This window comes from Vigna umbellata, chromosome 1 (genome assembly GCF_029865625.1).
Source record: "Vigna umbellata cultivar VRB3 chromosome 1, Vumbellata_1.0, whole genome shotgun sequence".
In the NCBI taxonomy this organism is placed as follows: Eukaryota; Viridiplantae; Streptophyta; class Magnoliopsida; order Fabales; family Fabaceae; genus Vigna; species Vigna umbellata.
Window position 1 is genome coordinate 95790120 of NC_142165.1, and position 23359 is coordinate 95813478.

General features: G+C 30.4%; 1 pseudogene; it reads right to left on the reverse strand.

The window, feature by feature from the left end:
* Positions 1-19311: 19311 nt before the first annotated feature.
* Positions 19312-22446, reverse strand: LOC148206908 (scarecrow-like protein 28 pseudogene; annotated as a pseudogene).
* Between the last annotated feature and the right edge of the window lie 913 nt (positions 22447-23359).

Here is a 23359-nt window from a genome sequence, read left to right on the forward strand (position 1 = left end):
AGGAGTTGAGTTCAAAGGCTAGATTTAGAGAAGCTTTGGATAAGCATGAATGTAGCAAGGTTTGAGAAATCAGTTTGGTTTAGTATATCAATAACGTTAAAAGTCAGAAGAGAAGGAAGTGTTGATGAGAAACGGAATGACATTGTGTGAGATTGGTAACATGGATTGATGTATCAGTGATGATTGGAATCTGAAGAAAGAAAATGGTGGAAGATTTGAAGAGAAAGTTTAAAAAAAAAAAAGAAAAAGGATAGGAATACTGAAGTAGATTAAGAATAAATCAAATATTAGACGAAGAAGAGTAGATGAGAAGTTATATAAGGAATAAAGAGGATTGAGAGAAAGTTTAATAGGAGGAGAAATTTATAAGTTAAGAGGACACGAGATCTTTTATTGGAAGGATTTTAAGCTAAATGGATGATTAAAAGGAGATGGTTAGATTTTTTTAGTAAATGTATTAGAGATAAGATTTGAGAGTATGTGATTGTGGTATGAGGAGTAGTGGAGAAAATCCAGGTACGAAAATTTTGGCTTTCGACTTATGCAAATATTTGGTATTTTTATGATAGGATTAAAATGTCATGATTTATGGTTGTAAATTTTATTGATTTTGGAATATTAAAGATAGTAGAGGTAGTGTAGGTTGAATTGATATTATTATGAACATGACAAGATAAGGAAGAAGAAGAGTTTGGAAATAGATAAAAAGGAGGGTTGCAATGTGATTAGGGAATTTGGAATAATTAAGAAGTTGTAGGTTGTGATTGGAGAAATTTCATCAGGTATAGTTATATGGTAGTATTCAAACCTCAATAGTGATGTAAAGGATGGGTAAAGATTTATATGTCGCACCTTGATCTCTATCCAGTGATGTGTATGAGTGAACTTGTTTATACTTACTTTTAGTTCGCATAAGATAAAAATTTGAGATTTGGTTAACACTAAATATCCTTGGGATATGGTTTTGATCTCGGGGAGCACATTATAATTGAGGTTGCGTTGTGGTTGATTGCCTGATAATCTCTATAGACGAGTGGTAGGAAGTAACATGGTGGTTAAATGGTTGGGAAGGTGTACTTGCCTGAAAAAGTTCTTGAATAGAGTGGTAGGAAGGGATACTTGGCACAATGGTTTTGTGCTATGACATCTTTTGATGACCCATTAATTCTTTATATCTATGGGAGTTATTTCAAGTATTAGAGGATTAATTAGTGTAACCATTAAGCTATATTTTAATGTTATAGGATGGATTTAACTTATGTGGCATACGTAGTTTATTTAAATGGGTAGGTGCAGTACTGATAAGGAAGCTAGTTAGTTTTAAATTCGGCCTTATTGATATAAGTGGTTTCATAAATTATAACATTGTTGATTGAGTGATCTGTTGAGTCTTATCAAAGATACGCAGTTGTTAGGTACTGGGTTACGGATAACATTAAGTTTGTGGATTCATATTAGGTTAGGATGTGGGAAGGTATTTTGAGGACACAATTTATATTCCTAAGATTTAGAGTTTATAAGTTAATTCTTGAAGAATGTTTTAACTCAGGCTAGTAATGGTTGCTAGGAAAATAATTAAATAAAGGTTGAGGTAATTTGGAGTATAATCTTGAAAGAAGCTTGATTATTCTAGTTTTGTTAAGTATTTCAGAAGTGTTTATCAGGTGAAGAAAATAGTGGTTCAACATTTAGTGTGAGTTAAATAAAGGATGATGACAAGTATTTTAGGGATATCTGACCAATGCAAGTGAAGGATAGATATTGTAGTCTAGAGTATGATCGAAAGGATGGTTTGGTCATGTTTCAATATGTTTTTAGAAGTTTATGGTCTTAAAGAATTGTGAGTTGATTGTTGAACATTAAGTGTAGTTAAGGGTGAAGGCAATATTACCAAGAATCAGATAAGTCCATCAAGGACGAGTGAAGGAAATGATGCATGATATTAAGTGTGGAAGGGTTCCTATGAATGTTATAAAGCATACTCAATATAGGTATTAGTTTTGGACAAGTTCTTGTTAAGTGGGTATAGAAAAGAAAACATAAGGATGAATTATTTAGTAATAGTGTTTTGGACTCCGTGTAATCATCAGAGTAATTAGAAATTTTACGGAAAATAGAAGTATAGGGTAAGGTGGAGCAATCTAGTAAAATTTTTGGTAAACATAAGTGGCTTTTGGAGGCATACAATTTCTAGGAGTAGAAACTGTGTTGAGAAAATATAATGGAAAATTGTTACGGAAAAAGAACGATTCTTAGAGTTTTACATGGTCATGGAAGTCTTAAATAAGGATCTATAAGGAGAATCACTTTCTAGTTATAGTAGGAATGAAAAGTTTTCTCGAATCTTGTGATTATAGTTTATGAGTGATCTTGGCACAAGTGAAGAAACGGACAAGCAATTTGGAGAGAGCCCCACCTATTTTCATACATCCAAGGGATTTTAAGAATTCAGGGGCTGCCAATTGTCAACTAAAGACAAAAACAAAATCCTGAAGTTAAGGGGAAAACCTAATCTAAAACCAAGAGTAGTTCATTATAGGTTAGAGTAAAAAGTTGGAAGTTGAAAGTTTTGAGCTATAAGTGATGATTTGGCATAAGTTATTACTATGAGTGGTTAGGTTACATAAATCTGGTATGGAAGTTAATGGTTGATTATTTTTGTTTTAGGTGATGAGATTTTAAATTAAAAGGTTTTTGTAAAAGGAGGAGATTTTGGGTCTATTATTAAGTCAATTATGACTTAGGAATCTCAGTAGGTAGAAGTCGTATGTTGATTTTAGGAGAAAACCGTTAGAGTAATATCTTCTTATTAGTAAGTTCAACCACGAGTGTGGGAGAAGCTCTTCACACGAGGAAATTTCTCTTAAGCACATCAGTCAACATTCATTTAGTTTTAATGCTACTTAACTAAGAAAGTGTGTGTTAGATCTTTCTCACATTTTAGAAGTAGATGCGACTACAAAAAAAGAAGAAGATGTCTCATTAAGAGGGCAACCCCTAAGTATAGAAAACCATCGAATAGAATGACTTAGAGGAAAGATCATCTACTTAGTCAAAGTAGTTTGGGAAAGAAGAGTAAATGAATTTACAAGGAAATTAGAAGATAAGGTGAAATAATCATAACCTTATTTTATGTCCAATTTTCGAGGACGAAAATTTTTGTTGTTGGGGAGAATGTAAGACCCATAAAAATAAAAATATATATATATATATATAGTAGTAAATTTTAGCATTTTATTAGTAATAATAATTTTAGTGGATAGAAAAATGTAAATTTTGGATATAAAATTATAGTAATTTTATAAGGAGAAGTTAAAATTTTTGATAACTTATTTAGTATTTTTTTTAAGAAAATCGAATAGTAAAAATTGAATAGTGAATAGTAAAAAGTGAATAGTAAATAGTAAATAGTAAAAAAAAAATAATAATAAAAATAAATTTTCAGCATTAAGATTCCTTAGCATGGAAGAAATTAGTAGGTAGAAACTAAGATCAGATTTGGTGAGTAAATGATTAAAATATTATTTTTTAAATAATATTAAAATAATAAATAATATTAAAATATTAATGAATAGTAAATTTTTTTACCTATAAATAGCCATAGGAGGGAAGGGTATTTTGCACCAAAAAAAAAGAGGAATCAAGTGAGAGCTTGAGAAATAGAGAAGAAAGAGTTAGGGAGAAATTTTTAGTTGCAAGAAGAGTAGAGGTTCTGAAGAATTTCAGGGAAACAAATTCGGAGTAGGAGATTAAGTCTGGAATAGAGGTAAGGGGAGCTAATCTTTCTTGTATATGATTTTTATCCATGTTATGATAATGAATATGAGTTATGAGTATGTTAAAATTTTGGTAATGGTAGTTATCTATTCACTTATATAAATTTAGTTTTCATGATTATAATTTTCTTATTTTCAAGTTAGTATGGTAAAAATTTTCTTTTAATTATTTTGACCGTTGGATTTAGCTAAAATTTTAATATATGAATCTTAAGACCTATTTCTTCACTTTGACCGTTGGGATTTGTAATTAGAAGTCTGTACTTAGAGAAATAAATCCTGCATGTTTGAGTAAATTAATTACCCCTGTAGATCTATTACTGAGTCATCTCGGTAAAATATAAATTACGACTTATTTGACCGTTAGATCAACTTGAAAATTTTATATATGATTCCTAAGATATATTAATACACTTTGACCGATCGGATTATAAATTGAAAGTCTATGTTTGGAGAAAATAATTTTTAAGTTTTGAAAAATCTGATGAACACTATATTTCTGTTCTTAAGTTATTATGGTAAACATTTCATATATATTTTATTTACCGTTAGATTGAGCCCAAAATTTAGTATGTAATTCATAAGACATATTAAGTCATTTTGACCGTTCAGATTTGTAATTAAATGTTTGTGCTTAGGGAAATTAGTTCCGCATTTTGAGTATAATTGAAAACCACTTAAAATTCTGCACCTAAGTTACCTCGGTAAAACCTCAATATCTATCTATTTAACCGTTGGATCAACCTGAAATTTTAATATATAGTTTATAATAAATAGTGAATTATTGTGACCATTCAGATTTGAAATCGGAGTTACAGATTTATAGATATTAATTTCGTATCTTCTCAGAGATCTCAATATTGCTTAAATTTCTATTTTTTTGGATATCTATATTAAATTTCGGTGTTAATATTATATGCTGTTGTTTTAAATCTGTAAATAAGAAATTTGTTAAAAACTATTTGAGGAACACTTTGGCTAAGGAAAGACTTGGTACTTAAGTTGTCCATTGTGACGCACCTCTCTTTCCTGGAAGTCTACTCGACAAGTTTTTAACTTAAATCCTATTGAACAGATTTTGGACTGTTAAATTATTGTGTAATATATCTTGTTGGAATATATTCAGTTTGTATGATTTCTGAAATAATTGGATTTTATTAGATTTGAATTTATGCATCTGAACATGATTGTGAATTATAATAATGTGATTTATGTGGAAAGTATGTGAATGTATGTGATTTGTATGACTTTTGGGATTGATGGACGTGATGCATATTGGTGTATGCATTCTGATTTGGTGTTCGATGCATATTGGTGTATGCATGATGCATATTGGTGTATGCATGATGCATATTGGTGTATGCATTCTGATTTGGTGTTTGATGCATATTGGTGTATGCATTGATGCATATTGGTGTATGCATTCTGATTTGGTGTTTGATATATATTGATGCATGCAATGTGGTTTAGTGTGTAACTCATATTTGTTTATGTAATTTGATCTGGTATAGTGAGCATAGTATGGTTTGATATCGAGGTATGTTTATTGTATTGAATTGTTAGCTCACCCTTACATGTGTGTGCATGTGAATGCGATGATCGTATAATGCGTGATATTATACGGGAGCAGATGAAGGAATGTCGTCTGAAGCAATACCAATGAAGAAAGAGATCGAAGATAAGTTAGAAGGATTCAAGTTATACTTAGGAGTTTATAGTTGAAATCTGAGTTTAAAATATGTATATCAACTGTGAATTTTTAAGTGTGAGATTACGGGATGTTACCGTAAATGTAATAATATGAATTATCCAATGTGAGATATTGGGATGTTACAGTTTTACTTGAAGTTGTTGCAATTTTTGAATTTTTAAGCCAAGGAAATTATTATGTTTGAACTTGAGTCCTTCGTAAGAGTAGTAGTTTATCTTCTTATTTTATTAGGAGTCATATTAGAGCATGATTGGGTAGCGATACTTGAGATTTTAATCGTTATTTTGGAATTTAAGTTTCGAGTTGTTTTTAATTATGATGCAACATAATTATGAGGACATGACATATGATGTGATATTGGTTGAATATTATTGTTTTGCTTTATTTAAACGACGTGTGACATTTATGCAATGATGTAACAATAGTTTAAATATCATGTCTAAGGAAATACGTATGAAATTTGGATCACAAATTTGGAATAATAGGTTAATCATGACTTAGTGCATGTGTTAAACAAATAATTATATTATAATGATAATCGTAGAGTTTAGGAGAGTCTATCTCATGTAGATTGTAAAGATTTAAATGCAAGAGTAAAATATTTTATAAATTACACTAAAACGTCTTATCATTAAAAAAGTAAAATTATATTTGAAATTTTATTTTATAAAAATCATTATTTTTAAAAAAAATTCTTAAATTCTTTTATTTATTTTTATATTTGACTTTATCCTTTATTTGTTTGATAATTGATAATCAGAGTACATGTAAGACTCGTGAAAAATATTTATAATAGTAAATTTTACCATTTTATTTGTAATAATAATTTTATGGATAAAAAAAAATTAAATTTTTGGATATAAAATTATTATAATTTTAGAGGTTCAAATTTTTAACTTATTCAGAATTTTTAAGAAAAGTGAATAGTGAATAGTGAATAGTGAATAGTGAATAGTAAAAAGTGAATAGTAAAAAAAAAAAAATAAATAAAAATTGGAAGGATAAGAATTCCTACGTAGCATGGGAGGAGATATGATCAGATTGATCAAGTTGTTCATTAAAATATTATTTTTAAAATAATATTAAAATAATAAATAATATTAAAAAATTAATGAATAGTAAAAAATTTTACCTATAAATAGAGATCAGAGGAATGGAGTTTTTGCACCAAGAAGTAGAGAGAAATTAGGAGAAGAGAAGAAATTAGGAAGTTTTTGGAGTAGGAAGAAATTTTAGAGTAGAGGTTCTGAAGAGTTTTCGGAGAAGCAAATTCAGAGCAAGAGAAGTCTGGAATAGAGGTAGGGGAGCTAACCTTTCTAAGCTTTTATGTTATGATATAGTACTGTTTTATTACTATTCATGTCTTGAAATTATGTGTGAATACTGTTAATGCTTACTATTTATTTATCTTGAATTTCTGTGTCAATATTATATGCTGTTATTTTGAATCTGTAAATAAGAAATTTGTTAAAACTAGTTGAGGAACACTTTGGCTAAGGAAAGACTTGGTACTTAAGTTGTCCATTGTGACGCACCTCTCTTTCCTGGAAGTCTACTCGACAAACTTTTAACTTAATTCTTGTTGAACAGATTATGTACTGTTAAATTATTATGCAATATATCTCGTTGGAATGAATTTATGTTATTGTGGTAGATACGAAATTGTGAATTTTAATTGTGATGATTGTAATTTATTATATTGAATTTGAATTTATGCATCCGAACATGATATGAGTATTATGGGGAGATTTCGTAATAGTATAATGTGAGTTGAGGAATGTGAACATTGTATGAGTCTCGTGGAGAGATTCTGTATTGATGTGGTAATTGTGTATATGTTGATGTTGAGGGTCCTGTAGTTGGAGGTTATCCTGATACTCTAATAATCATCCAGTCTCAAGTAGAGAAGGATGAATTATGTGGTGAGAGGAGCAGGAGGTCCTGGTCTATGTGCCGGTTTTGGACATAGTGAGGGGACTAACCTTGTGAATGGTATGAAGTATTTTGGAAGTGTATTTGTAAGAAGAAGTAGAAGTCATCACAAGTGCATAACCTCCCGTGACCGCTCATCAACGTATCATCCGGGTGAGTGTCTTTTTGGGTATTGTGGGATGAGTGTCTTTTTGGGTATTGTGGGATGAGTGTCTTTTTGGGTATTGTGGAATGAGTGTCTTTTTGGGTATTGTGGGATGAGTGTCTTTTTGGGTATTGTGGGATGAGTGTCTTTTTGGGTATTGTGGAATGAGTGTATTTTGGGTATTTTGGAACGAGTGTATGATAGGAATTATGGTATGATGGTTTGAGGGTGTATGACATAATTATTATATGATGTTAGTATCAAAGCAATTATGCATGTTTTATAAATGAACTGTTGCATGTTAGCTCACCCTACTTGTTTGTGTTGTTTGTGTTTGGGTATGTACGATGATCGTATAATTCGTTATACGGGAGTAGATGAAGGAATGTCGTATGATCCAGTACCAATGAAGAAAGAGATTGAAGAATAAGTTAGAAGAATTCGAGTTATATTTAGAAGTTTATAGTTGAAATCTGAGTTTAAAATATGTATAGATATATATCAGCTGTAAATCTTTAAGTGTGAGATTACGGAATGTTACCGTAAATGTAATGTTACAATATATAAATTATGAATTATCCAGTGTGAGATATTGGGATGTTACAGTACACATGGTTAAGGATCACATGTAAGTTAATTTTTACTTTTATAGGTTCTTAGTTCATTCCAAAAAATTACTATAGGATCTTTAAGATTTAAGATTCTCACCATAAAATATAATTACTAATTTTAATCAATGAAAGATTCAACGAGTATCCATTCTTCAATATTTTTTATTCTCTAATTCCTTTTTCCAATTTATCTATTTATCTTTCTTTCTCCTTTTTTTTAGAGTATTACATAAGTACGTTAACATTCAACATTTAACGATAATTAGTAGAGATAATGTCCATATTTTTTATATGGCCAACAAATAATTTTGGTTGTAACCATTTTGTTAAAGGGTCATCCATCATAAGATTAATGTTAATAGATTTTAATGATTTTAAAATTTTCATTTTAATTTTAATTTTAAATTAAATTTAATCCTAAATTAAAAAATTTTAATAAAGTTTTTATTTTAATAAAAATATCATTATAATATTTATATAAAAATGAAATATAGTTTCAATTTGCTACATTTTTTTAAAATGAAGATTGAATTTAACAAAAATAAAAAGAAACAAATTAAATATAACACATTAACATCTAATTACGTCACATAACATAATGTTGGATTAACATATAGGATTTGTTTTAAATTAAAAAAATAAAACAAATACTACGAATGAATATATATAACATACATACACAGTTCATTATGAGTTAATTATTTAAATGATGTTAGTAAAATTGATAAAAATTAAAATCAAATTAAATATAAAATAATATCATTACTAAGGCGAACAAACTAAAAAAATAAAAATTCAAATTAGTATTTTAGCCAATTTTTTACTTAAGTTCGTTTACTATGTTTTCTTATTGACAGTATTTCCCGTTTTCTGTTTCTGTCAAACATACCCTTCATTTCATCGAGTTTTACATTTTTCATTCTGTGAAACACATCCATATAGCTTTCTATATTTTATCATGTTGATCTCCTGCTCTGCACCTACTACAGTTTAACACAGTGACGAGTCATAATGTATATAATGTATGTGTATAAAAAAAATACTTGTTTTTAAACATCTTAAAAGCAAGCACACTGATATTTATAAAAAATTGGTAAAATAAACACATTTTTCTTTCGGCAGAAGGGTGAGTCATGGAATATATTTTATATAGTAATAATATAATATGTAGTGCATTCTTGGAAGATCTCGTCCTCATTCCTTTTTATGTTATTTTAATTATGAATTCCACCACCCCTTTTGTCAATTTCAAATTATTATCATTCGCAAAATCTGATTGTGCACCGTCCTCTGCCACATTTTCATTATACAACAACTCCAACAGCTCACAACTACAGCATACTCATATCATCACGATCATATATTATAATATATCAACAGAAAAAAACAATAAAGAGTAAAAGTTATGGCTCCAGTGATGGCTACAGAACCAAAACAGAACAAAATATACAAGTGATGTTCACAAGACCACAACCTACGTTGGATGGATTTGGTAGCTTACGTGCAGCTGTCGATCGACTCAGAAGCAAGCTTGTCCATTCATGAAAAGAGTGGCTAATACTTAAAACTCTTTAATATATGGTACCACTTTCAACTAACCATTCCAAAAATATTTCTTTAAATACGTAATTCTGTATTGTCATTTACAAAATTTAAGGTTTTTCTATTTTTGTTTAATCACTTATTAAATTTGCTAATTTAAACAGTTTGAATTCTATTTGATAATTTCTTCTTCTATTTTTCAGACGGCCATATAAGGTGAGATTTAAGAATTTGATAAAAGTTCCATAAAAAAACGATGATGTTACTGGATTTTATTATAATTAAAAAATAAATTTTAAATTTAATTCAATTTTATAAAATTAATTCACAAAGTAAAATTTAAATTTGTTTATTATTAATTAATACGAGACTTTCAATATATTTATATATTTATGTTAAAATATATATATTTTGAATATGAAATTAGATATTAATAAATAATTTGATAATAAATAAAATAATAAATTTAATAAATAATAAGTGACCTAATATATTTAAAAAATAATAAATTTTATTAAGATAAACTTTAAAATAAATTTTAAATTTATCTTAATTTTGTAAAGTTTGCGTGTAAAACAAAATTTGTACTGGTTTATATTTTGTATCCTGTGAAGACAAGACTAATAACCGATGTTGTTGTCCATTTGACGTAATAATAAAGTTTGTAAATAAAATATCTGGGAAAACTCTGAATGAAATGATGAATGACAGGTCGCTGATCTTGATTCTTCCCACCATACCAGAAAAAAAATAGTGTGATGGGAAGTTGTGGTGACAAAAAAAGGGAAGATTAAAGCTGACATATGTATGTGTAACATGTCCAGCTCCAAAATCTTGACGCAGACATCAACGATGCATCTTAGAATTGTAAGACTTCATGTTTGCATGGTGATGGGTAGGTCACTTTCGGTCGCTTGTCGTCTATTTCCTATAATACTTGTCCCCCCTTTTTTTAGGCATATTTTTTAAACCTTGTTACAACTATCAATTATTTATTTCAAATAAAAAATTATCACATTTGTACCAATCATATCATATAATAGTAAGTCCACATTTTAATATAAAAGAACAGTTAAAGTAACTATAAATAAAGTTGTTAAACTTACATTCATCCCAAATTAGTCATAATTTAAAACTTAAATGTAATACAGTATTTCAAAAGATAAGGAACCACTTAGAGTCCTAGACTAAGCAGCAACATCTTCCTCTAAAGTATGCTCCAGATGCACTTCATTTGCCTCTAGTCACATCCAAGTGGATGATCATTGCAAAAGAAAAGCATACCCAAGTAAAACACAAACACATAAGCAAGGGTGAACTAGATATACAAAAATCATGTCATAGCAGTCACAGGCAACATGCAAGTAAAGACAGATACACTACACTACACAAACGTGACTTGTTGCACTCAAACTTGACTCGTCCGGACTTAGAATGATTGTCGAGCTATGGCAGGTCATGCACTCGTGGTGGCCTCTACTGCTTTGCAAAGCCATTGCCAATGGGTTTCACCCTACCACACTCACGAGGTTAGTTTGTTATCACTCACCTTGGGTCATATTGGAAGCACCCAAGACTAGGACCTCCTGCTACTACTCACGACATGATTCAATCCTCTCTACTTGAGAATGATTGACCATTATAGTTTTCAGATAACCCCCAAGATTAAGCTACCATGCAAATCATTCTAAACACTGAGGGCACCACCATGTATCCCCCTTGAGGATCATGGAATTACGTCCAATACTGATATTTTTCACTTTAACACCAACATGATAATGCACACATAAGCCTTTAAAGCAACTGGAACAATTAAGTAAAATAGCATACTGGAATAAATAGGAATATAGGCCAAACGGAAAACATCAACACATAATGAGAAAGATCGAACACCCTGTGAATGGTGGAGACTGAATGGTATCTCATTTCCCAAAGGACAGGACCGAACGGTCCATAAAAGGTAAGACTGAAGAAGTGGCCTAACACTATTTATGACCGCCCACTAAGAGAGACCGAATGCTACTACGACCGAATGCTACTTGAGAGACCAAACGCTACCTAAGAAAACGAACGCTACCTGAGACCGAGCACTATCAAGACCGAACGCTACCTAAGACCGAGCACTATCAAGACCGAACGCTACCTAAGAGACCAAACGCTACTTAAGAGACCGAACGCTACCTAAGAGACCGAACGCTACTTAAGAGACCGAACGCTACCTAAGAGACCGAACGCTACCTAAGAGACCGAACGCTACCTAAGAGACAGAACGCTCAATAGCGCATGGCCGAACGGTTATCAGTTCACTTTCGGCGAAAGTGCATAATTCTGCAGAATTATGAACAACACCTAACATAATCATTCCTAATCATTTTTACTAACTTCTAACACCCTTAATTATTGTCTTATACTTAATTAAACTTATCTAAATGATTCTAAACATTCATACTACCATTCTTAGGGATCAAAAGCCCAATCCTATTGCTTTGCACCTATTTTGATCAATTTAGTGACTCAAACAAGTCACAATACACTAGCTAAGACTGCCCCAACAGCCCAATTGCGCTTTAGGCCCCAAAGGCCCAAAATCACTACCTCACTTCCCCCAATTTGCCCTAAAACACCATAATTTCACTTAACTTTCCATTTCATTCAAGCTATAACAGATTTATCACTCCAAGCACTTCTAACACACCCAATTACAACAGCTAGATTCAACCAATTCAGTTTACAGACCTAACGCTACAATTTCATACATCACATGCACCAACATGTATGACCCACTTACTTTAGAGTTTAACCAAGCAAACCAAACAACACACCCATTAAGGAATTTAACATACATACAAACAAGAAAATTGAAAACAATATCTAGCTCCCCTTATCTTAGGGTTTCACATCTAAGCTCACAACTTAATTCAACAGTGCCTGACTCATCAAGAACTCAACCAAACCCTACGAACCACCCAATGGGTGATAGAACAACTCTTTAGATCTAAGTTTTGACAAGAGATTTAAGGAGGAGGTTTCTAGTTACATGAAATTAGTATAATAACATGCCCTAGGTTCCAAAATAGAGGAGGAAAAGGGGAAAATTACTTACCGGTCCGAATGAAGGAAGTAATCGCTTCAAAATAGAGCCCTCTACGCTGTGGACGCTTGGACACCACCTAAGCGGACATGCACTGAGTCAGTGAGAGTGAAGGTTAGAGAGAAGGCAGAGAAACTTGGAATCCTAAGTTCTAGAGAAAGGTTGAGTATTTATGCTAATGAACCAGAATATATTTAAAATCCATTTATATTAAAATAAAATATGGTCTCATTAGTATAATGCACATATTCACTCTTTTAACCCCTTTTTCAGGTTCTCACACCATTCAACGTCAATATAGTTTTTTTTGTCATATATTTTTGTTAGAATAAGATGTTTTTACTCAAGTAAAAATAAGGAAAAATATATTTTTAATTTTTGTTTAAGTGTTGTTTAAATAAAAATTATATTAATTAATTTTAAAATACTTTTACTCATGTGAATCACTTTTATTGTTTAAGTAAAATTATTGTTTGGTTCCACGAAAGTTTTGATTATTAACCAAAAAAAACTAAGTTTTATCATATAATTGATGTGTTTTGGAGTTAAAATTCATGTGAATTGATAGATATGCTTATTTTTTAATTATACTTTATTACTTTGATGAATTGAGATCATAATTTAAATACTTTTTATATATTTTTTAAGGATAAAACAGTATCGAACAAGACTTTGAAATAGATAAATATTTAAGTTGTAAAGAATATATATTACAAATAATTATGAACTAAAAGTAATACTGAAGCTATATTTATATAATACAAATTAAAAAGATATAAATATAAATATAAATATATGATATATTCAAGTTATATAACAATCAATTTAATTGTGTATGTTATAGTGAAGATTTGATAAATATTAAGCAGACTCACTTATACTAAACTAGAAATGGAAAAAATTACCTAAAAGGTTGTTAGAACAAATCTATATCAAAATAGTTAGTTTGTAAAATATACCGTATTAGTGATATGTATTAATCTCTCCAAACGTAATATTAATCTTTTAAAAATAATCCACCAAATTTTCTTGTAAAATGTTTGACGCAATTTATATTATATTACTACTTTTTTATATTTGATATTATGATTTTACTATGATTATATCTTGATACAAAAGAACAGACGATTCAATAAGTATTGGATTAAAAAGAAACTGAAGAAATCTTATTTTTTATCTTCTAATTTTAATATTTAAATATATTTACATATCTATCATATTTTATACATAATTTTGCAGTGTTAAGAAAGTATAATTCGATCTAGGTGACTAAACGTTATTCATTATTTTATTTTAAATTTAAATAAAATAATTCAGAATCATTTAAAAATTAATAGACTTAAGGGAGATAATAAAGAATCGACTCATATATGGATATTCGATAGATGAAATAATATTAACCACTAATTTTTATAAATAGAATATACCTGCATGTGAAATGGCCTTAAGAATTGTTATAGAAGACCAATTTGAGGTCTTTTTCGAAATAATAAATAAATTTAAACGTAAATAAGTGGTTCTGAACTTCAAAGGAAAATCTTTTTATTTAAAACCCACAATTTAGTACTTAGTACATTGATCATAAATCTGGTAATTACTTTTTAAACAAATTGACATCGGTCCGTCATGATACAATGAATAAACAAGTCAAATTCATTCCACATTTCAATGTAAAACTTATACCTTAATCATTAGTTTTCAATCAAATATCTTGTATAACAAAAAAAAATCTTAATAGAAGAGATTGCGACCCATAAAAGCTATGCGTCATGGACATAATAATTCCCACTCTTGATTCTCTTCACTTTATTAAGAAAGAAAAAACATATTCTTTATTTGGAATAAACGGAGACAACAAAAAGACCTGAAAGGCAACAAATTATTAGCAATATACTAGAGTTGACAGACTTGATGTATGTCCGAATATTGAGAAATTATAAGCAGTTTGTTTTAAAGCATATACAAGAGAATTATTAGTTGTACCATTCTTTTCCATGATTTTCATAATTTGTTAAACCATAGTCATATTAACTCTTCACTGTAGATTCCAAGATTTTTTATTTTGTTTTTTTTTCTTATAAAAAGGACATGGCTATTTCTCTTAGACACTATTTTTGTTTTCTTCTTTAGTGTTTAGTATTTGAGAAGAAAAAATAAGAAAAAATCATTTTTATTTTTAAGATTTTATTGCTATTCGTTTTTTTTATTATGAGAGAATGATATTGTTTTCTCTTTGAACTTAAAGAGAATATATTATGTTTTTTTTTCTTTAATAAAATTATACCATTGTTTAGTATCAATTTTTCTTACCTTTTATTTTACTTGTCAATTCTTATGTTTAGAACTTGGCTATTGATACTGCTGCTATTGATGATAGATTATCTTAGTATGTTATGTGAGATATAAATAGTTTTAATATAAATAGTTTTATTATACATAAGTTTTATAATTTTAAAATATATCATTTCTTTAAAAATTATTTTTCTAGAATTCTTTGACTTTTTTCTAAGAGTTATTCTCTCGTGTTTATCTGTTTGAAGGTCAGATACGGTCTAATTGATCACAATGGTGAAATCTTCAAGTCTACCTAGTTAGTTTCTAAAATAAAAAATAAGGTAGTTTCTATTCTTTTTCTTTGGTCTGTCTCATTTCCTTTGCATATAAGCCTTAGTGTTTTTGCATGTGAAGTTTGAGTCTTCTATAAGACTCTTTGATGATCCGTGGTTCTAATGTCGTACCCTAATCATGTTTTCATTGTTCGTAGGTGCATATAGTATCCTTTGATATGTGGTAACTATTTGGGATTCTTTAAAGTCGTGGAGTCATTTAACAGGTAAGAGAAGCTAATTTATTTGATTTTAATTGATAAATAAATTTTATTTGATGTTTTTATAATGGTGTGGTGGTTGATTTGTGAAATTAAATTAATTTGTGAGATTTAGTATATTGAGTTGCTTGTTGGAGCTAGGTATGTTGAGTTGAATTTCATGATTATTGTCTGTATATGAATTGCCAAGACTCTTTACATTAGACTTTTGAGTCTTAAGAATGGAAAATTAACCTCATGTGTAGTAAGTCAAGTTACTTTCGTCTATAACTCTGCAGAGTATAAATACTACCATGAGTGCATACATTCATTGACGTCTATGTCAAAGCATCGTATTCGAATAATTGAGTTTAAAGTCAAATTATTGCATGTTTTCATGAGTTATAGAATGTTTCAATGTTGAATTAATATGTGATGTAATAAATTATTTATCAATTTTTCTTTTGAACACCTTGTTGTGTCTTTTGTTGTTATTGGTGTTTTGTATGTTTCTTCTAGGATTATCACTTTATTGGTGGGAACATGAGGACTAGGTATTGAAGTATCATTGGTGGAGAATAGAGATAATGCATAAGGTCTTCTTTTTTATCTAATAATTAAGTTTAATTCTTATTGATATACTTATTATTAGAGTTATTTTATTTTAGATAGCTATAATAATAATACATGTAAAAGTGGCGTCTTATTTTATCAATTTTATAACATCTTATTTTATCAATAGTAATTTGCTAAAAATTGAAATATTACATTTAGCATTAAAAAATCTTTATTTTTGTTAGGAAGGTAGAAATGTGAAAATACATGTTTAGAAAATTTTTGGAAAGAAAATTTTTGGAAAATAAATTCGAGAGAATAATTTATCATAATAAAAACTAAAGAAAATAAACTTTTAAGAAAAGACACAAAATTGAAGAAAAATAATGGACATCAAATATCAAAGATAAAAATAAGATATGACAAATGTTATTACAAATTTGTACTTACTAATGATAAATGGAGTTTTTTCAAAACTTTTGTCAAATTCATTACATAAAAGATTTCTATGAATAAGGTATGAAAAACTCTTGTCAGATTATATGAGATTAAGTACATACATAAACAAATATTTTTTAAGAAAAAATTCTTTATACTTTTCAAACGAATGAGTAAACATCACACCAACAATATAAATATGTTATTTGCCTTTCTTTTATTTGAAAAAAATTAGTTCTACTCATTGTTATTTGTTATTTATATAATTATATATTTTTATATATTTAATAGTAGAATAAAAAATATATATTATTTTTACATTTAATATCTAATAATATGACATTTTCTTTATTTTTATTTTTATTTTTGAAAAAAAACTAAATAATATTTAAAACAATAAAAGACGATACATACATAGATAAAAGTATACCATCTTCCGAATAAAGATGAGAATGAAATAAACATTTCAAACGTATTAGTTGGAGAATGAAATAAAAATGACAAATTTTTACCCAAAAATAGGATGAAAACTTACTCACTAAAACCTGCGATGATATGGGTCAGGTAGAGTACAAATACATACTACTCAGGAAAGAAAGTTATTTAATTTTTTTATTTTAAAAATATTAACTAAGATATAATCTATTTTATTAAATCTTTAAATATAAATTAAATATTTCTATAAATAACATTTGTATGATTTAATTATGAGAAAATTATATTAATTCATGATTATTTTAAAATGGTATTCATATTTTTCTTTCATAGATTTTGCATAACTTATGTCATAAAGAATAAAAGTTATATTTCTTATTTTATTTATAGTTATGCTTATATTTTTTTTAAAATATTTATATTTTTATTGAAATTACATTTAAATATAATGATAACTTAATAAATTTACGCATTCATTTAATAGATATTTAATTATTTTATATTAGTTTTCTAAAATATATATTTTTTTATATTTTTATGAGACAGTTATTTATTTATTTATATTTATAGTGAAATTATATTTAATTATAATGATAACTTAATAAATTTATTCATTCATTTAAAAAATATTCAATTATTTTACATTAATTTTCTAAAATATAAATTTTAATAAGGAGCAATACATTTTTTAGAAATGGTTAATATATAATAATTAAGTTGTATATTTGATAGAAAATGTTTAATTATTTTAAAAATTCAATTTTTATTTTTCAATATATTTTTTAAAATTTTATTAATTATATTACTTTTAAATAAGATAACAGAGATAAATATCAATATATTTTAGTAGTAGAAACATACATGCGTCACTTTTACTTATGATAATGAAAAATAAAAGTTATTATTAAAATAAAATATGTTGTTAAATTTATAAAATTATACTTTTAAAAAATAGTTATAAGATTTTAAAAATAAAATAATTATTAAAAAAATATTAATAAGAATAAAATCGATAATGAAATGTATATATTAAACCATTATAAAAAAAACTACAATAAAAAAAGAAGATAAAAGTTTTTAGAAACTAAAAAAAGTATAATTATTATTTAGTTATATTTTTGTGAAACGTAGAAGATAAATGCTTTTAGAAACTAAAAAAGTGTAATTATTATTTACTTAAAAACTTAAGGGTATAAATATCTATTTAAAATTGTTAAAAAAATGTGAATTTCATTAAATAACGTTAACGAAAATAACTTCAGTTTTCTCTTTATTAAAGATGTTCTCTTTATATTTTTCAGAGAAAGAATAAATATCTATTTTTAAATTGTAAGAAAAAAATGTGAATGCCATTTAATATAATGTTATGTAAACTTTACTTTTCAATAAAGACATTCTATTTATTCATTGTTTTTCAACTATTTCACTAGAGAAAATCCAATGAAAAAGGCCTAAATAATTGTAAAAGAGGACCGAGAGACATTGCCAACCCTCTAATTTATTGTTTTTATTGATATATTATTAAATAATTTAATTTATATTTTAATTAAATAATTTAATTTAATATTGCATTATTATTCCAAGTTGTTGTTAAAAGGAAAAAATGAAAGGAAAAAATGAAGTCGGATAATTTTTTTCCAGTAAAAATAACTAATGACACTGATAGTTTGAAAATATTTTTTTTATAACATTTTAACATTATTCAGTCATTTATTAGTCTAAAATTATTTTAGAATTAATAATAATAATCATAAACACTATAATCAATAACAAAATGACTGACACATGAATAATATTAAAATGTTGTTAGAAAGTATTTTTAAAGTATTATCATCCTAATTTATTAGATGGAAAATGTTTTTTTAGTGAAAAAATTTTGACAACTTTTTTTACATTAGTTAATTGTTTCAAGGACCAATAAATTTTTTAAAAAATTGTTAAAATATCATGTTACTTGTTAGAAACCCATTTCATTTCATTTGGTTCCATTCAAATTTAGAAAATGTCCTTAAAATCCTTAAACAGGCCTAAATAATTGGATAACTAGATAGTTTGGCCATGAAAGAATGGGATGAAATCAAAGTTATTTTGTTTCCACACCACATGAATTATAGAACAAACCAGTTCATCACTTGTCCATTTCTGTACCAATTTAAACTCATCAATTGAATCATTCTCAGCATCAAGCAAGGTCTTCAATGGCCATGCCTTCTTGCAGTTAGAAACAGAAGAAAGAAAACATAGCAAATAGGAAACAGAGGGACAAAAATAACTGAATTCATATAATTTCATTTCAATCTGAATGACTCGTGGAACTAAAGAATTTGGACTTACATAACAAAGAATGAAACAATGATATCTGAAAATGACCCTATGCTCTAGACAATGATCATGACTAAAAAAACAAATAACAGAAGGCAGTATTGCTCTGTATGTATTGATACAAATTGCACCAACTAAATTTTGGGCTACCAAATCTTATCTGCAACAAAGAATCAAAGAATAATAATGATAATAATGATGGTGATGACAATTTCCCTACTTAGAAAGAATACTTCCCTTTACGTGTGTATAGCTTGACTGTGAAGAAATCAATGAAGAAAGAAAATGAAATCAAGTTGGGTGAGAAAAAGAGGACGATGTACCCGCAACATCAACAGGAACCCAAGCTGAAACAGTGTACAAAGGTTGCTCAAGCCAACTAAGAGTAACCCCTGTTGCTCCTTCAATCTCCACCTTCTTTACACTGTAACTCTCACAAGAATACATCTTCAACAGCAACTGGCTCTGACTCATTTCCCTCTCAGAAACTCCCAAACATCTCAACCCTCCTTGCTCCACCAGCATCCTCCTCCATTTCCCGAAACTCTCGTGTCTCTCCAACCTCTCCCTCCCTTCACATGCCACCATGTTTTTTATCTCCCTGCCGTACATCTCCTCTATCTTAACCCTCACTGCACTCTCTTGCGCCACCCCACTCTCCTCGATGCAATCAAACAACGCTGAGTAATACTTCAACGACTTGCACACCCTTGCTTCCAGCCTTGCCTCGTTGTGTTCTGCTTCCTGTTCGGCCACCACAACCACGTTCGGATTCGTGCTGCGGATCAGTCCCAGGAAGTCCCTCAAAGCTCCTCCGCTTCCGTCGTAAAGCGTCTTGTGCAGCTGCAAAATGCAGTTCACGGCCACCGTTTCCTGCTCCTTCACGTGGAGCATCCACAGCCTCACGTCTTCGAGTCTGTCCACGACGGGGTGGAACTCGAAGGGGAGGTTCAGCGCTTCCGCGAAGCCCGCGAGTCTGTCTCCGGTTTCGTTTAGCTCTTGCTTTGATTCTCCTATCCCCGTGATTCTCACGTGACTCGGAGGGTGTGGTCTCGACGCTAGGCTCTGGAACAAGCTTGGCCATTGAAGACCTTGCTTGATGTCGAAGTCTATTATGTGAACTCTGTCTTTTCCTTCAAACGCCCTCAGCAGCATCTCGTTTGATGTGAAATGGATATACTTTGGAATTGGGGTCACCTGGTTGAGAAGCCTCAGTGCAGTTCCGGTTTCGTCATCCTCCACCATGTCTCGGGAAGTGGTGGTGATGTGAAAAACATGAGGCCAAAGCCTTGTTACTCTGATGGCCAAGGCTTCTGTGAAATAAGCGCATATGCGGCTTATGGGGGTTCCCCTTGGAGATGCAAGATCACCTAATTTTGCGATGAACTGGTTTATAGCAGCTACGTTTCTTGATCCAATGGCATCCACGCAGCCAGTGAGCAAGCTAACGAGTTCCAACCCGTGATGATCATCTTCTTCCCCTGTCTCCACCTCGTGATGACGGTAAGGATTTCCCGAACCGTTTCCCACTTCATGATCTGACGCGTTCTCGTTTAGCCTCAGGCTTTGGCTCTCAGAAGAAGCGTTGGAGACCGACCCTTCAGTTGCATGGTCGTTGTGATGCTGGCGAGGACGGTGGCTACCCTCACCGAAGTTGGTGATCTTTGTTACACACGATTCCAGCCACGGGTTTAAGGGAAAAGGTGCAGAATGAGACACCAGTTCAGAAGGAACAAAACAAACCGTCTCTTCCTCCGGGGAGAAAGCAAGTGAAGTGTTGTTAAGCCCTCCTAAAGTGTTACCCTCAACGCCAGGCTGAAACCAAAAGTTATCACCGGAATTGTCAAACTCCGTGATACCCTTTTTCCTCTTGGGTACGTTGGTGAAGGACTCATCGTGCTCCGCGAGCCTTTTCAAACTCTTGTCCTTGATGGACTCTTCAACCAATGGTGCTGCAGCTGTGATGGCCAAAGGTGGGAGTCGAATGTTGTGCTTGAGAGAACATGTGCTGGTCTTGGCTTCTATGGGTTTCTCCACCGAGAGCCCCACTGGCCTGAGGGGCTGCGAGCGTGAAGAGCCGTCTTTGCGGGTGAAGGTAGAACATGGCAAATCCAACCTCTGCGTGCTCATGGAAGGTCGCGGGAAATGGCAGGCTTGAAACGGTGCTGGTGCTTCGCTCCTCAATCTGTGGCTCGGTGACAACAATGTCGAACTAGAACACCCAGCCAACATCGTCTATGCTTTTTGGAAGGCCTGTTGTTTCACTAACCCCAATGCTGCTGCTTCTCTTTCCCTTCCCTTTCTCTTTATCTAGTAATAACTTTGATCAACTATGCAAAATATATGTACTATTCTTTTCCTCTAAAAGCTTAATCCGCATGCGTATGTGAAGAAGAGAGAAAATGCAGTGTGAAAATCTATGTGAGTGTGTGGAAATTTTTTCTAAAGAATTCTTTTTATGTCAAAAACAAAGGAATCCGATGAATTTAAGAAACTGTTTGGGGTTGATTTAATGTTTACAAATCCCAAGTGTTCCTATATGAATTGAATCTGGAAAAAATGGAAAGTAAATGTAATTTGAAAAGAATAAGAAGTTATTGGTATATGCAGGAAAGAATGAAAGAATGGAAGAGCGTAAGGAAAAAGTGCTAGCTAGACATGAATGCAATCATCGGATTCCCGAAACGTTCAAAGAAGGGACATTATAGGAAGTGTGAAGTGGTTTGCGGTTGAGAAAGAAGGGATGAGAAACAGAAACATACACCTTGGAATTGGCAGCAGAAGAAGTCCTGAGAAACAGTGAAAGGCATATTAGCAGTGGAAACGTTGAACAAGTCCGTCATTGCAGCAGCGGGTGAAGTAAAAGGCAGAAACCCAACCTCTGAATGAATGCACTTTAAACATGCAGCATTTGCTTGAATGAAGTAGAAGGAACAAGAGAAGACTACTACTAGAAACCCCCCACCCCCCTCTCACTTACCCAAAAGATAACACAAACCTTTACCAGTGCTTTTATATATCACAAACTACGTACGATCTTCCTCCACCACCATGTTGCGTTATACACTTCTTCTTCTTCTACTTCTACTACTTCTTCTTCTTCACCACTCCATCATAGTAGGTAGTTGTAGTTATCCCCTCTTCTCTTCTTTCTCTTCTCTTCTCTTCTGGTCCTACGAGTGCTTTCATCTACCAGCATGAGAGCAAAAGTAAGGAATATGATGATGACAACATGCTTCGGAAAGGGACAGAAACACTTTGCTCCTGCACCCTCCGATTCAGATCCAACGGTCCACAGCTGGGGATTTACGTTACCGTTGCGCCATGTCGGTGAAATATGACCGTTGCTGAGAGGGAGTTGGTGTACGCATAACTCATGCCACTCAGACTTTTCACGTGCCACGTTGCACGTATTGTCCCCTGATATCCGTTCACTTGACCGTTACTTTTACACCTTATAATTACACCACTTATTATTCCTTTTTTGAAATACTTTTTTATTTGTTTTCTAATTAAATTTTTTGTATTTTTTCCATTTTTTTTTGATGGAGGATCATACTTCTCCATTAAATAAACACAACTTTTTTTTTCTTTTTTATTTTAAGTACAGTTTGCAGAGCATATTTTATTTTCATGATGGTGTCTAGTGAAACACGTGGCACACGAGTGGAGAAGGTCCCAGAATTGGATGCTCCTCCTCGTCTTGACCATTGATGACGATTTGACTGCTCTAGTTATTTTGGTGTTTAGAAAGTGAGAAGAATAATTTCATTTATCCTATGCTAATCATGCTAACATTAATTTTATTTTTCTGGTTAATGTATTTTTCACTTAATATTTCACCCTTATTAAATATTTTTTTTTCTGGGAGATTTTTAGACCACTTATTTTACTCTAGAAGACGTTATACTTTACCAAAATTTACTCATAGTATAAAAATTGTCAAAAATAATTTCATAAGGACGTAACTTGTACATTATCAGTATAATAAAGTT